The sequence below is a fragment of the Copidosoma floridanum genome, unplaced genomic scaffold (genome assembly GCF_036245765.1).
Source record: "Copidosoma floridanum isolate Cflo_tuat_1 unplaced genomic scaffold, Cflo_Japanese_pri ptg000019l, whole genome shotgun sequence".
Classification (NCBI taxonomy): domain Eukaryota; kingdom Metazoa; phylum Arthropoda; class Insecta; order Hymenoptera; family Encyrtidae; genus Copidosoma; species Copidosoma floridanum.
In genome coordinates, this window is record NW_028321896.1 from 7,404,162 (window position 1) to 7,420,623 (window position 16,462).

The window sequence follows — 16,462 nt, forward strand, 5'->3', positions numbered from 1 at the left end:
TATATTAGACTCAGTTGGAGTGCAATGACACGCCTTAATGACAACTGTAGTGTCGAAAGTCGATCAGAGCATGATAGCACTGTTGCTACCGGGGCGAGCAACAGTAACAGCAACAGCTCGTTACCGGACCAACCGGTCAGGCTTCCGCAAGGGCTGCTTGCTTACCCGATGTCAATGGGCAATCGGTTCAATTACTTTCGGAGAATCGTGCCGATCGTGCTCGTCCCCTAGATAAGCCGGCCCTGCTTCTGCTGTTACTGCTATGCATACAGTCCCCCGGGGACTTATACACTGTCGTCTCTTCCTCCTCTTCCTCCTCCTTCTTCTCTTATTATTCCTCTTTTTCATTTTGTCTTATTAGGTTTGCTCGTTCACTCGTTCTCTACTTTCCTCTGTAACCTCTCTCTTTTCCTCCCTTCCTCACTCCCGTGTTTGTATGCATTCTCAAATTTTATTTTATTTTATTTTTTTTCATTTTTTGGTACTTTGCAAGCAAACGAATTGAAATTTTTTATATTCACAATCTAATAAGTATACAACATATCTAATAAAACTAAATATAATATAATATAATATAAACTAATAAACATATCTAATAATCTAAACTTAGAAGTATACAACAGGACGTCTTTGATACGTTTATTTCAATTAAACATATCAAACACTTGTCCATTTCAATCTGCAAGTTTTAAAATTTCAATAAAGTGTAAGTGAATGAAAAAAAAAATTATTTCCTCATTCGAAGTAAGTAGATATCTCTTTTTAATGAAATGACCCAAGTATACAGAAAAATACTGTGGTCAGCGTCACAGAGGAGTCTGATCTGCGAGCTGCGACCTCCTCGCGAGAAGATTATTTAGGGTTGCGATTGCTCGAATGACCGGCTTATAGTAACAATATACACGTATTACGACTGTAACCACGACGACGAAAAACTTTGCATAATTTTTCTTCGAGGGTGTTGGGAGTAGAACACAGTGTATTAAATAAGCCCTTCCTCTTTTTTTTTTAGTTATTCCTGTTGAAAAAAAATTTTTTAAGTAAGCCAGAAGTGTCGTAGAATACGTGCTCACACTCATTAATAGTAGCTCGGGGCTAGGTAAACAGTCGGATCGAAACTCTTCGGACTGCATAAAGCAATGTTTACGGTTACTTTTTATTGTTATTGTTTTTTTTATTACAGTTATTTTCGCAGCGATCAGTAAACGATTAATTTATTCAATTCATTTGAGATTTATGCGAGTGCTAATGGAGTTTTTATTGAAACAAAAGGATAAAAACATCATTTAGATTTGAGCTTGGAGTCACATTGGAACCAACATATTTTTTTTTAAACACGTGTCCAATCATTTTAATGATCACTACTTATCTGAACTTATTTACACGTCATTTCAATTTGTTTCCTACCAATTGGGTTCGTATAAATAAAGTCTGATGGGTCATACGTGTACAATATGGATAACACTTTACCAGTCAGTTTACACGGATAATATACTATTAAAGAGGGCAGGCCTATCTATCAGCTCAGTTTACACAAATTCTATCAATTCCGTGGAGCAATCCATTATGGATAGGCAAGACACAGGCAATCTGAGTATCCAACAGTCTCGATCGTGTCTATCATTCTATTCTTCGAGATTTCAAGGTGAGACGTATTAGTATACACGGCACGTTAACCCTACACACATACACATGTCCACATGCACAAATATTGAAAGAGAGAGAATGGTAAGTCAACATCGCACAAAGGTCAAAAAAAAGAGAAAGAAGAGAGTAAATAGCATCAACAATGAGAAAACATACCGTTATGCAAAAGTAAAAATAGAGTGTCGCGTAATAGAATTACGCGCAGCTACTTTCCTTAGCTGTGGGGAACCTACGTCGCACGCCAATTACGAGGCCGACCGGTTGGGTCACACCTGCACGTGTGAACGGAAATTCGCGGAGTTTATGTGGCTTGGCTCGTTTCCTTGGCCATATATATTTGCACAGAAATAGAAGATATGCGAGAAGTCACAAAAGAAAAGATGACGTATAATGTACACGTAATAACGGACGAACGGGAATGACCCCTTGAGAATCTTCAGCGATATACAAGCTTTACGTAATTTTATGCATAGAAGATGAAGAAGAGTCGATGACCAGCCAAGTCTATGTTTGTGTGCCTTCTGGAAAGTAAAAGAGAGAGACATTGGCAAATACGAGCCGGTGATCGAGCACCGCACTTAGCAATGAATAATTTTAAGCCCAAATGCGCGGATGGATAGTATTTTACGGACGTGACTGTACCAAGATACACACATCCGACGAGTATCGTTAATTGTTTGGCGATACGTGATTGGCTAGTGTGTATGGGAACTTGAAGGATTCACCATGAGAGAAGAGAACGTGAGCTTTCAAAATACATTTGGTATTTGCATTACGGTTGTATGTTGGGACGCTATTCGATTTACTCGATGGATGAAATTGGTTAACAACATTTTTTTGACAGCTTTGATATCTCAATTATTTGGATTTTTAAAGTGTGCACAAGCAAGAGACATGGACAATAATATTATATATTGTGTACTGCTTATGTATACCCAAAAAGCTGAGGTGTAGGATGGAATTTCATCTCGTTTCCAGACACGATAAGATGAAATTGAAATCCCAAGTCATTGATGAAAATCCATGTCAAATCTTTGGAAAATTATTCGAAAATTGTTTAGATGTTTCAAATTCCACGGTATTCTACGAAGTAGTCATGCAGAAATAATTTGATTTGATCGTAATTCATAGCTGTTTTATTGTATTGTATGAGGGATTTTTTAACAAGATTTAATTTTGGTACTCTACCATTATTTCGTTGAGGACAATGAAAAATCCTACGCTGTTACCGAAAAATATTCTGGTCAAACCAATTCCATAATTTTGTGGTTGGATAAGAAGTCTCGCGGGATTTCTTTATCTCGTTTGTACCGTATGAGGTCCCTACGGTGCGCAAACTCAGCATAGATGGAGTACCGTATCTAAGAGAAAAATGGCGTGTCATTGACAAAAATGTACTATCCATGATCTCCTGACGTCAGGGTGACGGAGATGTTGTCAAATAAGTCTACATTACCGTATATTGTCGTCACTTATAGTAACAGTAGTGTGTCAGTGGCGCCATTTTTCTCTTAGTTACAGTACGCCATCTATGCTGAGTTTGCTGACCGTAGAGACCTCATATGCGTGCATTTTGCTTTACAGTTTAAGCTTATAATTGTTATTGCTTGTATGTATGGATTGATTAAGCAATGGACGCAATTTACAACGATGGACAGTGAAAATCACAACTTAAACCAAGTATTGTCCACTATTAATATATCAAGGGTGATTCAGATGAATGGAGTCAAATATCGCCACTTTTGCTACAAAATCGATTCAATGACATTACATTCACATTAGCCATGTCAACGACAAGTTGTTCTACGCGTAAGCGACCCTTATCAGCACCATCACGGCATTTTTCAAAGTGCCCCTGTGAACGCTCGTTCCAGCACTTCTTGTGAAAGATAAACAGAAAATATACAAAGCTCTCGCCGATAAAATTGAGACTAATGCTTGCGATAAAATGGCCAAGACTCCGCTCGACATTAGGATAAGTGGCTCGCTGGATAGTACGTGGAAAACTCGAGGTCTCCGTCGAGACTATTTTATGTACTCGCACACGTACGTACGTAGAGGGGGGGGGGGGGCTAACTACTTCACAGTAGTCACGGAGGAACTGCGAGGCAAGTCGAAAAAGTTAGCGCACCGCGAAGCAAAAGAGGAAGAGGATAGCTCCCCAGACGAATTTATGGGGTAATTTTCTCGAGTGCAGCTTTTCCCGGGCTAGTTCCCCTGGGAAGTTCCTGGAACGCGGTTATACGCTACATGTGTTGGTGCGTAACGCGATCTAGCTGTGAGTCCGTATGGTAACACATCTGTATGTATTATGTGTATAAAGATATCGAAGCATTGAGAGCAGAGTTCGACTGCCAAGCCGAAAAATCAAAATCAAATCTGCAAGGGCCGAATGATCAAGTCGATAAATTCTCGCGAGTTCGCGAATCGATCGTCACGCCCTCATGTGATATCGTCCAAAAGTGTACGTTGCATTGGCTGCTGTTGCTTGTTCAACTACATTATGAAGTTTCGTTTTTCGTGCTTTGAACGGGCATCATATGCAGATCGAGTAAAACGTAAACAAATATTATTTACACCATTAACATTAAAACATTTTAGGCTTCTAAGAAACGGTGATAGACTATAACGCGATAACATCAAACGTAGGTAAAAGCATGAAAAAAAAAAAAAATTATAAGGAACTAAAAGTTAAGTGAAAAATTGAAAGAGTTAAAAATGACGGTCATAATGCTATATATAATGTGTATAGGTTCAGTGTATTACACAGTATTTTTTTAACAACATACTAAATAGTCGTATTAGGAAGTGAAACAAATATAATGATCAAATTGTCAATACTATTTTTAAATGAATAAACTACTCGACGAAATATATATCACTAGAAAACACTTTTAATGGGTGCGCGAAGCGTACTTGATCTGTCTAGTTAAATTAATAATGATAATTCAAAAAAAAAAGGAAAACTTAAAATCGTAATTAGAGGTTAGGTTTGGTCAAAAACTAACAAAAGAAAGAAATTAGCACGAGAAGCAATGATAAAACATTAAAACCAAAAGCTTTGACGTAGGAAAAGATTAAATTAGTATGAAATAACAAATAAAAAAACTAAAAATTAAAAAAAAAACATTTCCAAAGGTCATAAATCAAGAAAGGATTTTAGAAAAATTAAAAAAAAAAAAATAAATAAAAAGTGAAACAGGCAGTTACAAAACAACTGTATAGATAATTGTATAACGCTCAACAAAGAGATCGAAAGATTTGACAAAGAAAATGATACAAAAGAGAAAGTAAAAAGAAGGCAGATACTAGTGATGAAAGGTGACAAGGTTAGAAGGGATAAACATGATAGAAATTAAATGGATCTACTCAAGTAAAAAAGTGTGACTTTCATTTTTAAAATGAAAAGAAAACATACCAGAAATCATAAGAGGAGCAAGACTGAAAAAAATATGTACAAAGTGGAATTGTTATAAAGAAAAAAATGATGCCAAATAAAGTTTAGAAGTCAATGAAGGTCAGGTTATTTGACATTTCTAACTTAAAATGATTGTCAGAAAATTTTCTGATCGATAATTTTTTCATACTATTTATAAGCTGCTAACTGAGGTATAATAAATGAAATAAAATTTTATGAAATAGTCAAGATATTAGTCTGGACAGTAAAGATAAGGGTTATAAGTTACTTGGGTAATGGAAGATGAGATAAGGGGTTGAGATAATTAAGATATAATAAAAAAAATAAATAAATAAAGAAACACGAAAGAAAAATTAACATACATTTGCTGGACGACTTGACAAAAAAAAAAAAAAAAAAAAAAAAGAATGAGATACAAAAATAAAAATAGAAGATCAAACATACATACAGTACAACCCAGTTAAATGTACAAGTGATAAAGAGTTTAGATTAGGCCAGGTTAATGCAGACACTGAGAAATTAGATAAGCAGTGAAATACTTATATGAAAGAACAAAAACAAAAAAAAATTTAACACATTTTAAGTCTTATAACAGAAATATAAGTAACGGCAAAAAACTAAGATTAAGAATTAAATAAAAAGCATTAGATGAGTTTCTAGAGATTTTTAAGAAAAAATAAGTTGGGAGATACTTGTAACTTATCACAGATTAATTGTAAATAAAAGAAAAAAGTGAAATTCGAGCGAATGACTCTGTACTCAGAGGAGCCAAGTTTATGAACAAAACGTTAATTCCAAAAATGGTATTAAGTTAAGTGTAAGATATGAAATGATATGAGTTAATTGAAGTGACTTAGCGTTAAAATAGTACGAAAATTTGTAAATTAAATATCTGAGTAATCTACTGGAATAATCTATAAATGTTATACGCAAATTATGTAAGAAGTCCTTGTAAAACCACGAGTCACAAAGTGGAAACTGAAAATAAGACTAACTAAATATGAACAATTTCGATGATTTTCTCACATCAAGTTTACGTAGATTTACGCGTACGTGAAACAGCCTCGCGCAAGCTCGTAAATCACGAGTCCCAACGAAAGAGGAGAGAGAAGTGTCCTCCGGCGACGTCGACGACGACGATGCAAACACCACATCACACATACGTTTCCACGCAGGTACGAAGTCAACGCACGACTTGGCTCCTGCGAAATTTACGGTTCAAGGTGCCATTAGCCCGCGGTAACTTAACGGCCTCCGCATCGTGCCCAGCTGATTTATGCATTTTTCACCATCGTCGCTACTTGTGCCACTGCTACTCCAGAGTTGAGGTAGGTGTACGTACGTAAACGTCGGGCCATCGATTAACCCATAGAATTATCGAGCGAGGAAGGGCAGTGGAAGGGGTATATATGTCACTTGAAAGTTTCAAGACGGCTTTGGGTAGGCAGTGCAGGAACAATGTGCAAAGTTGTCGCGAGTCGTTAAACGCGCGCCCGAGCTTCTCTGATTTATATGGTCGTTACGGCTTTATCGGTCGTTCGATTATTTGCACTCGAGTGCCGCCACTGGTCGATTGAGATTAAGTTGGAGCTCGACATGCCCGGCTTTGCTCGGGACGGAGTTTGCGGGGAAGTTTTCCACTGCCTACATACATCATATTGTTATAGGGACATTTTAGTATCATGATTTGAGAGCTTGGTTTCTGATTTTCATTCGTTTGTAAAACATTTATGAAATATACTATTACAGGACACTTACTGTTACTCGATCGTGTGAATTCTGGGCGAAATTCAGTCTTACCTGGAACAGTAAACAAGTTTTTTATTAGCTTAAACGTAAAAATTAGAGTTTTAGTCAAAGAAAACTAAAACATTTATTGGAAAAATTAGAGCACCAGTACCATTTTTACATCAATTAAATGTTTGCTATTAAACAATTTTCAGTCATTGACACACGAGCTATTATAGGTATATCAAATTGTAATCTAAGTAGACATTGTAAAAAGACGTACTGAATTTGAAAGACCCATACGTAAAGTTATTAACATCTTCATCACAATTATCAATAAATAGTGTCATAGATCCTTAACTCCACTAGTCCTTAAACTTGATCCCAATAATAAGGAATGAGCCCTGCACTCACGGATGTACAATACACACACCCCTCCAATTTTATGCAATCAGATTATCGAGGCCAAACACCTTTCAGCAACGTGCTATTAACACAACACCGAGCAAACTATCCCACCCTCCCCCCTCCACTGTGCATCATACTCTGTGTACACGAGGAGTCCTGAGAAAATATCAGGACCTAGGGTTAGTCCTGCGAGATCATGCAAATTCAGTTGGGAGTTGTATAAGCGTGGTTGCCGAGTCCTGTACAGGAGTCTCGACTCTGAAAAATCAAAAGGGGGGGGGGGAGTGTCGCCCAGAGCGAATTCCCGAGTGCCGACTTGTGCGCCCTCGGGCTGTTTATGCACGATGCCGAGCCGATGAAAAGGTTGGGGCGATTAATTCACTCACGGCTGTACCTCCCGTACGTGCGCGGGGAATTGCACACCGGGCGAAAGCCGAGATGGCAGGGGAATGTGATATTGAAAATTGATTATTTGATCTTGATTGATTGCCCCACGTACGCTGTAAACGTAGGTACTCGACGGATGAAAAATACTCCAGAGCTTTTTTTTTTTCATCGATGCTTGATTTTTTCGTAAATAACGGGAGCTGCGGCATTTGCGTTTGAATCATTTGACTTTACAAATTATACGAACAACAACGAAAGAAAACGATCCTATGGCAATAGGTATACCCGAATAAGACTCCATTTTTTTTTTTTTTTTTTTTTTTTAATAAAATAAAAAGTACTTAACTCACATTTTTAGGGTGTTGATTATCAAACATCAAGACAACGTTGAATATAAGGTATATATTTCACTGTTCCTGCATTCGCCCTTCCAACTTAGGCAAATTGAGAATTTACATTAACTTTGGCTATACATTTTGGCTGTCAAATCAAAAACGAGAGCACCACAGTCCACAGTGGACCTCGAGGCGTCCCTCTCTGCTCCAAAAAATTGTATGCGTGTGCGAGCTGTACACGCGAAGACAAGTCCTACAAAGTCCCTATGAGGCAGACGATAAAGTGCACCTGGAGCGCTGAAAATGATTCCTGGAATATCCCCTCGGCGCGTACATATAGGATACAACCATCACAATGCAGCTAGCGCGCACAACGGAATGGGTGCGAGCAGCAGTGGTTGTTCCAAAGAAAAATAATAGAGGTAATGAAATAAAATTTGAAGAAAAAAACTGCGTGAGCGCGAGGGCAAAAAACGGGCTAGAAAAGAGAAAAGGAAAGCCTACCTATATATGTACGTGCAGAGCGAGCGAGGAGGATTCGCCTACGTAAGCGGCGCGCAGGTGAGTGGTAAGAAAATTATGACTCGCGTCGAATGAGAAGCGAGCGCGGTGCAGTCGCAGTGGAGAAACTCGGGGAGCTCCCTATGTGTATACCCCGTCCCTTCTTGTCGCCGTGGTGGTGGCGGTTGACGCACTTCCGTTCGTTCACCCAAGCGACCTTCGCAAGGTCACGGCTGAATTGAAGAGAGGACAAAAAAAAACTGTTGGAGGGAAAAAATATGGACTCGCTTAGGGGTACACGCGTGTATGGGACACACCCGGCGTGCGCGTGACTGTACGGAGGTACGGAAGGGAATGCAAAAACGAAGGAACAAAAGGGAGCTGCATGGGAGTAAAAGAGAGAGGGAGGGTTGCTAATCAACTCGTGGCGTCATGCTCCTGCGAGGAGGACGTATGGGAGAAAATTAAAGTGAAGCAAGTGTATGTGGACGGATGCTACAACGGCGCGGCGCTTGTCCGAGGCTAGATAATGGACCAGAAGCAGGACAAAAAAGAAGCGGAAGGGGGCCAGAAGAGGAAGGTGAAAAAACTCCCCCTCTCTCTCTCTCTCTCTCTCTCTCTTGCTCTTTTACTTGCCCATGGCTTCTTAGAGATTATTAATTAATTCATTAAAATAGCCGATGCGCTCGTCTTGTTCGTGCGCATACACATGTACCTTATAGAAACACGCGTGATGAGTTGTGGGTATTTTTAACTGTAGCTGAACTGTACAAATAGCCAAGGAGAAAATGCATGTAATTATAATTAGCGCCAAGGCAAAGCATGAACTATTTCAGCTTTGGTATTTCTCGCGCGTTCGAGTATGGCGAGCGTTATCTTATATCCTTCTCGAGCACGTGTAACTGTTAACGCAAGCGTAATGGGCTCTTTTCATCCCGAGTTCGTACAGGTGTACTTTGTGATTATTCATCGATTGGTACACTACGTTACATTTGATTGGTACATTGTAAGTGTATGGATATGGACTATAATCTGGAAAGTGGAATGTTTACAAGGAATCGTTTGGTTTACGGCAAGTAAATGCAGTGTGTGGGGTCATTTACCTCTAGAGTTCTGGAAGTACATGTAAAACGATGAGATAAGAACGAGGAAAATCTGAGGGGGAAAGGAAAATCTTGATAACAGGAAAGGGAAAAAATAGACCTAATACTAGTACCTAATACGTGGTTGAGTACCACGGACAGATTAGAAAGAAAAGAAAAAACGATGAACCAAAAGACAACGCACACTCTCGTTTGACGGGAATGAAAGTAAAAAAACAAAAACAAAAAAAAAAAAACAGAGTGTCAAGTGAAAAAGATCTAAGAAAAACTAGCTCAAGTGGAGGGGAAACTTGAGTTGACAGTAGGTAAAAAGACACGCATCTAGCTATATGATCGAGACACCGGCCGCAAAAGATGCGTCAGTTTAGTGGCGGTGAAGAGAGGACTATGATTATTTGCCTTATACTGTCGATCACCAAGAAATCCCGGGCAATAAACGTGCCTATAAATAGAGAGAGCCCCCTCTCTCTCTCTCTCTGTGTATGTGCATGGATATCGCTTGCACGGCTTTTGAATAAAGCTGGAGATTATGCCGTGATTTTCGTGGTTGGAAGAAACGAGGAATATGTATATGTATATAGTAGTGACAGCAGCGGCCAACCCAGAGCAGAAAACAAGTTTTTTCCTTGCACACACACACACACACACGAAGACGTACCCATGGTCTACAGTGGGGAAACGATGACACGCGCGCGTGAGCAGCGAGATTTAAAAATAACACCTCACTGGGATATTTATAGCGCGCGAAAGGTATGATGCATGCACCTGTGCTTCTTGTTGTGTGAGCCATATACATGTATATTATGTACCTTACCGAGAAGGGCGACGAAAAAAAAAAAAAAAAAAAAAAAAAAAAAAAAAAAAAAAAAAAAAAAAAACAAGGATGGAAATGGCGAAGGATGCTGCTACTGCGGATACGAAACAAGAAAAAAAACGTGTAAGTAGGTGTAAAGTCCGTGAGATGAAGGATGATTTCCAGATGTTTGATTGGTTTACGTCGAATCATTGAATCGCGAGAGAATTTGTCAAAGTTATCCCACGAAAAAGACAACCTTTTTTATGTTAGGAATTATTAATTTTTTAACACAATTTGGAATCACAAACGCTATGAATTGTGATATTGTTGGTTGATGTGTTTTTAAAGTCAAGAGTCAAAGTAACATTATTAATTACGTAGTAATCAAGAAACTTTTTTGACATTTAATGACATAAAGTTAATCCAATGCCCCTTCCTGACTCTGTACAAAGTCATTGTTTGCCATCGTCTCTCTTCCACGAAAACTATTTTAAAAATTTTTAGTCTGGTTTCACTAGCTCTTCTCTTTTTTTTCTTGCTTTGCAATTTCATGCTGTTTTTATGTCTCTCTCCAGATCATGGCGTTCTGTAGAGATTGTTATCGTTCCTATTTTTTTTTTTTTTTTTTTCATTTACGATAATCCCTGTATTGTAACTTTTCTACACTTATTATGCAAGGATTTCTCTTATCCTTTAATACAAAAATTACTTTTCCATTCAAACATTCATATTCATACTAAGCTTTAAATCTGCGCCACTTTCCTTTTTCCATCCTCGTTTTAAAAATCTTCTTTATATAATAATGTTGGCTATGATCTCAACGTGTTGACGATTCTCAGACTCCAGTTTGAACTTCAACAAATTTAAAGAAACGTTTCTTTGGATAGTTTATAAAATTTTTTTTATAATTTTCATTAAAAAGAGGGAGGGGGAATCTAAAATAAACATAATAGCTATAATATACCTTGCATAACTGAATGATGAAGCGGAATAAAAATTAAACGAGAAGATGAAAAATTATAGAGACAAGTAGTGAGGGTCAGGGTACGGTGCGACATGCGCTGCCTACACCTATTAGTGCCGTCGGCAACGTGAGACGGGCATTATGCATTTTTTTTGAGGTTCTATGAATGAAAGTATGAAGAAATCAATGAAACTTTTTATGTCGAAACTAGAACATAATAATGTAGTACAATTCTGTCAAGTTGGAGAAAGATTCTGTAGATAGAAATAAAATTATAAATTTATAAATATCACTTAAAAATAATTTCCGGGGTAAATTAAAACATTGCGAATAAATTACAAACCTGTGTGATGGAAAAATAATACATCACCTACATCACCTCTGTAATTACGGAAAATTAAAAAAAAAAGTCACTTATGATTTATTTTTGAGATGTTTAAATATTATTTTTAAAAATTACTTTATTTAAAATTGAAATAGAAAATATTTTTTGGTGATACTTTCCGATAAATAAATGCTGCATAGTCGTAGTTTCTCATCAATAAACGTATAAATTAAATCGTGACATATTTAAAAAAACATTTTTTCCCTTGTTGCAGCAAAAACATGGTTTTTGAAAGGAAAAAAACTTAATAAAAAATCCTCTGTTCTATTCTACTTTATAGTTACGTCATTCCATATCCTAAGCCATTTATGTCATTCTATTCTGATTATGTTTTTTCACGCAACATAAACTTTCAAAAGAATGTTGTTGATTTCAATAAGTACCAAAATACGAATTCGTAAGAAGTAGTCAAGTAGTTGGAATATATGTTATTTTTTAATTTGAACTTTTTTTTCAGCCGATCTTCGCGGTTTTAAAAAGTTCACTTTTTGTTTAGTCAGAATGGCAGTACTAATGTTGAATCATAGGATTCTATACTCTCTTGCTTCACCCTCCCAACGATCGCCATAAAACAACCTTAAACTCCTACGGAGAAGGCATATCATGTATACAAAAGAAGCAGAGAGGCAGTGGCAGTGGGGCGCGGCACAGAGCGGAGTAGCACGTTGCGCGCAGAGTCGGGTGCAATGCGCTCGAAGCAAGATGGCCTTGATGCGGGCCGGCCCAGCGAGGGCAAGGCCGACTGCCCGGGGCCGTTTTCTCTCTCTTTCTCTGCTGCTCTCCCTCTTTTCGAGTACGTATATCGTACATGTTTACATACACGGGCGCGATTGCGTACCTCAAGAGAGTCAGCGATTTGTGTGTGTGTGTGTGTTCAGCTATGCGTAGGGTCATCAGTTGCTCTCTTTTTTATTACTTTTGTTTTGAATTCGCTGTCGTTTTGTGTTTTTTCTGTTTTTATTTACCACCAGGGAATTGTTACTCAAGTGAGATAAGCTTGCTTTTTGCGGACTGATGATGTAGCTATAGAAAGGTAGCTCTGATTTCAACAAGTTCTGCAGCTTTGTTATTTAATCGTTACGTCTTGGCTTATTTAAACTTACAATTTATGAAGAGTCAATGATAATTATCTTGTAAATATGAAATTAATATTTACTGTGTATAAATGAAGCAGCTTTAGTAGCACATTTTGTTACAATGAGTAATTTGACAATAATATTTACATTTCTAGCAAGAATCGAACTAAAAAAAAAAAAAAAAATTGTAGAAGTACATCAAGAGATTCAAGTTTATGTACGTTAATGACCGTTTCTTTTTATGCAATCTTGTGTAAGGAACGAAAAACTTGTGAGTCTCAACAATAATTAAAAATATGAAAAATTCACAACTTCAGAATTTTTTATGACTTTTCAAGTTTACAATAGAAACAAAAAATGTATGTTGCAACAACTATTAATTTATTGGCCTTTTAAATCCACTACTGACTTTTTAATAAAATATTAGCTTTTCAGAATTTTACAAATTTCTACATTATAAATATTTAAACTTATAAGGCCTTCCCACTTTTTTATTTTGTTTTGTAGGTTTGTGTTTAATAATTAGGTATGGAACTGAAAAAAAAGCAGTCGCACTGTGTTAATGTAATTCTTGATATATTATTTATCCCAACAATTTTTATGTTACTACTTGCAAAATTTGATCTTTAATTGAGCAGAGTACAAAAATACTAGCATATTTAAATGGTCGTTAGTGAGTATGTTTTTACCATAACTTTTCATTTGGTTTTATACCAGTAGTAAATTTTCTGTTGGCACTGCAGTTGTTAATATATTTGAATATCTCATGGATAATTTTTTTAACATAGCAAAATTTCTTGCCTCGATTTCCAGTTTCCAGAATTCAAAAGCATTTTCTTTTGACTCTACACTCTTAAGTTTTAAGTATAGTATTCCAATTTATGATGACTTACAATGCGGTCATAATTACATGTAAAGTATATCTATATAATTACATGCATAGCAACTAATGTCCACGACTTGAGCCCAAATTTATCTTAAGCGAATTTAGATTTTTGACTCAAATGTATGTATTAAACTTATATGATTTTTGTTATACTTGTTGAAACGTGACGTGAAGGGAGAAGTGTTACGAGTCCAAGACAATGCTAATCTTACGAGAATTTATCCAACAGATGATTCCTTTGACAAGTGGTGGTAAAAAGTTTTTTTTCATTTTCACCGATGATGGGAGATCCATAAAACTATTTTCTCGTATATTTTGTAATGTTCATAGAGGTTTAGCTATCGATAAGCGTCATTATCAAACGTCGTAAAGTACATTAAAAAAAGTAATCTAGTAAAATTAAACTACTTATTTTAATGTGATATTGTATTTAATGTAATAATACTTAAAAATAGTTAAAAATAGAGAAATGTTTTTCAAGTGAGTTTTTCAGACATAATGATAATAGATTAGATTATGTTAGATTAGATTAGATTAAAGTTTATTGAGGCCTTGTGGCTATGTCTGACCCTCCAGTAAAAATATGTATGATAATAAAAATAAAAATTATACAAGTATAAATATTGTGTTGAGAAATCAATACGAGTGTGCTGGCCTATTCTCTCGCAGTTAAAAAAATGCATGATAGTTTTTAAATTAGTGTAATTCAAAACTATCCGGCCATATGTAAAAAATACAGCTCGCGGCTAAGACGTGGTTTCTTATTTAAAAAAATAATTATAATACAGAATTCTTAGCTTTCCATACCTGAAATGATTTGAAAATTAAAACTTTTTCAAGTACCTTGTATAGAGTATTCTGCAAGGAACATAAATATTTTTTATTATTTTTTAATATAAGTTTATTGATAAATTCAATAATGTAGAGACTGAATTTCAAGAATGTTTCTACATAGCATATTGTTCGGAGTTAGCATTTTAGAAGCCTAAAAAATTTGAGGGGCCAAGGCATTTGTTCTTGTTATAACCAGCGAAAATTAAAAAAAAACACATAGCTTCAGAATTTTCTTGTGAGCTTTTCTCGGAGCTTTTCATTGGTTGTTGTACCTCATAGAGTAGTACTTTATTTGAAAGCGGTATCATTTTGTATAAATACTGAGCTGTTCATATGGTACCTTGAGGTATGTAAAAAAGCTTGAAAACAATTTGTAATTATAAAATCGAAAATAACTATTATTGAAGTAAAATAATTTACTAAGTTAACGAGACGATAAAGCAAAAAAAAAAAAAATTAATCATAAATTTCACGAAAAAGATGATTCAGGAATCCTCTTGTTCTACTGTGATGAATGGAAAAAATTTTAAGCCGTTAAAAAGTAACTTGGCTATTATAATTCAATTAAAGTAAAAAGATCGTAATCACAATAACAAATGAATTGCATACTGATAAGGTTTTATAGCTAGAAAATTTAAGAATAAGACACAAAACGCCAAATTGACGAAAAGTTTTTATAAAAATAAAAAAGTTAGGTGTCAATCAATTCTATCATTTTTATTTTAATCAGTTATTTATATTCAGACATCCGTATAAATGAGTTTTCAGCTATCAAAATTGTTAATATGGACGAAATTTTTGTAAACAATGCACTAATTACAAACTATAAATAATTAACGCCTAAAATTATTAATTAGCTAGATGTTTATACAGCACTGTAATACTTGCTGCTAGCCAGAGTCTGACAAATAACTGGACACCATGTAACATATGGGTGAGCAATATCTTTTCACGACCTTTCACTTTGGTCCAAAATAAGTATCTGAACACAGGTTTGTACATCAAATGTACATAGCATATCAACAGGGGGCGTAGCTCAGATGGTAGAGCGCTCGCTTAGCATGCGAGAGGTACCGGGATCGATGCCCGGCGCCTCCAACTTTTTTATAAATTTTAGAATCAAATTTATTTACACACCACTTGATCATTTTTAAAATATTGTTTGTTTTATTATTTTATACTTAATGGAACTGCATAAGAAGAAATTATGAACAAAAAAAAATTCTAGATAATGTGCAAAGTAATGCTGATGATAATGGTAATGATGATAATAAATAATAGTGATAATAATAATAATAATAATAATGGTAGTATTAATAATAATAATACTAATAATAATAATAATAATAATAATAGTAATAATAATAATAAGTTAATTGATCATTGAACGAGTATCTTATTAAATTTAAAAAAAAATTTTGCTCTGGGTTCAAAGTTATTTAAACGAACACTATTTTTGGTTTTGAAATCAATGTTTTTAATCGTAGTTCAACGAATGATTTTATCTTTAAATTTAAATACCACTTTTTATATAAGTAGAGCTACTTACTTAAAAATTACATAAATAAGGTAAATGTCCCTATCGTGGAATATGTCCCTATTCATGGAATATGAAAATTTATGTATCTGTTATACAACTTACTTGATAAAAAAATTTAAGTAGTTGTATATTTTATGTATCTTTATGAATTCACAAGAAAAATTTCATTTTGCATACAATGAATGGCCAATTTTAAAGATAATTCCATAAATAAAGACAAAGTCATACATAACCTATCTTTTGAACTGTACGTATTATGGCACCAAACTTCAACGAGGAATTTATATACTTCTAGTAAACAAATAAACGATATAATTATTTTTATTAAATAAAAGTGTTATGCAAGTGAAAAAACCTTAATTGTCTTAAAATATTATACTAAATTTCCTTTTTTTAAAAAGTTTCATAAACAGGGGCATAATATGAAACAATAGGTACAACATTTCATAATTAT

General features: G+C 35.4%; 1 protein-coding gene and 1 non-coding gene across 2 annotated transcripts in view; one reads left to right on the forward strand and one right to left on the reverse strand.

Annotated features, from left to right (window-relative positions):
- Nucleotides 1–16,462, reverse strand: part of LOC106637693 (Smg6 nonsense mediated mRNA decay factor) — a 170,880-nt gene that overhangs the window by 77,856 nt on the left and 76,562 nt on the right. The gene's annotated exons all lie outside the window — the stretch shown is intronic.
- On the forward strand, nucleotides 15,494–15,566 carry TRNAA-AGC (transfer RNA alanine (anticodon AGC)). Its single transcript has one exon. It is a non-coding gene; the product is annotated as a tRNA-Ala (tRNA).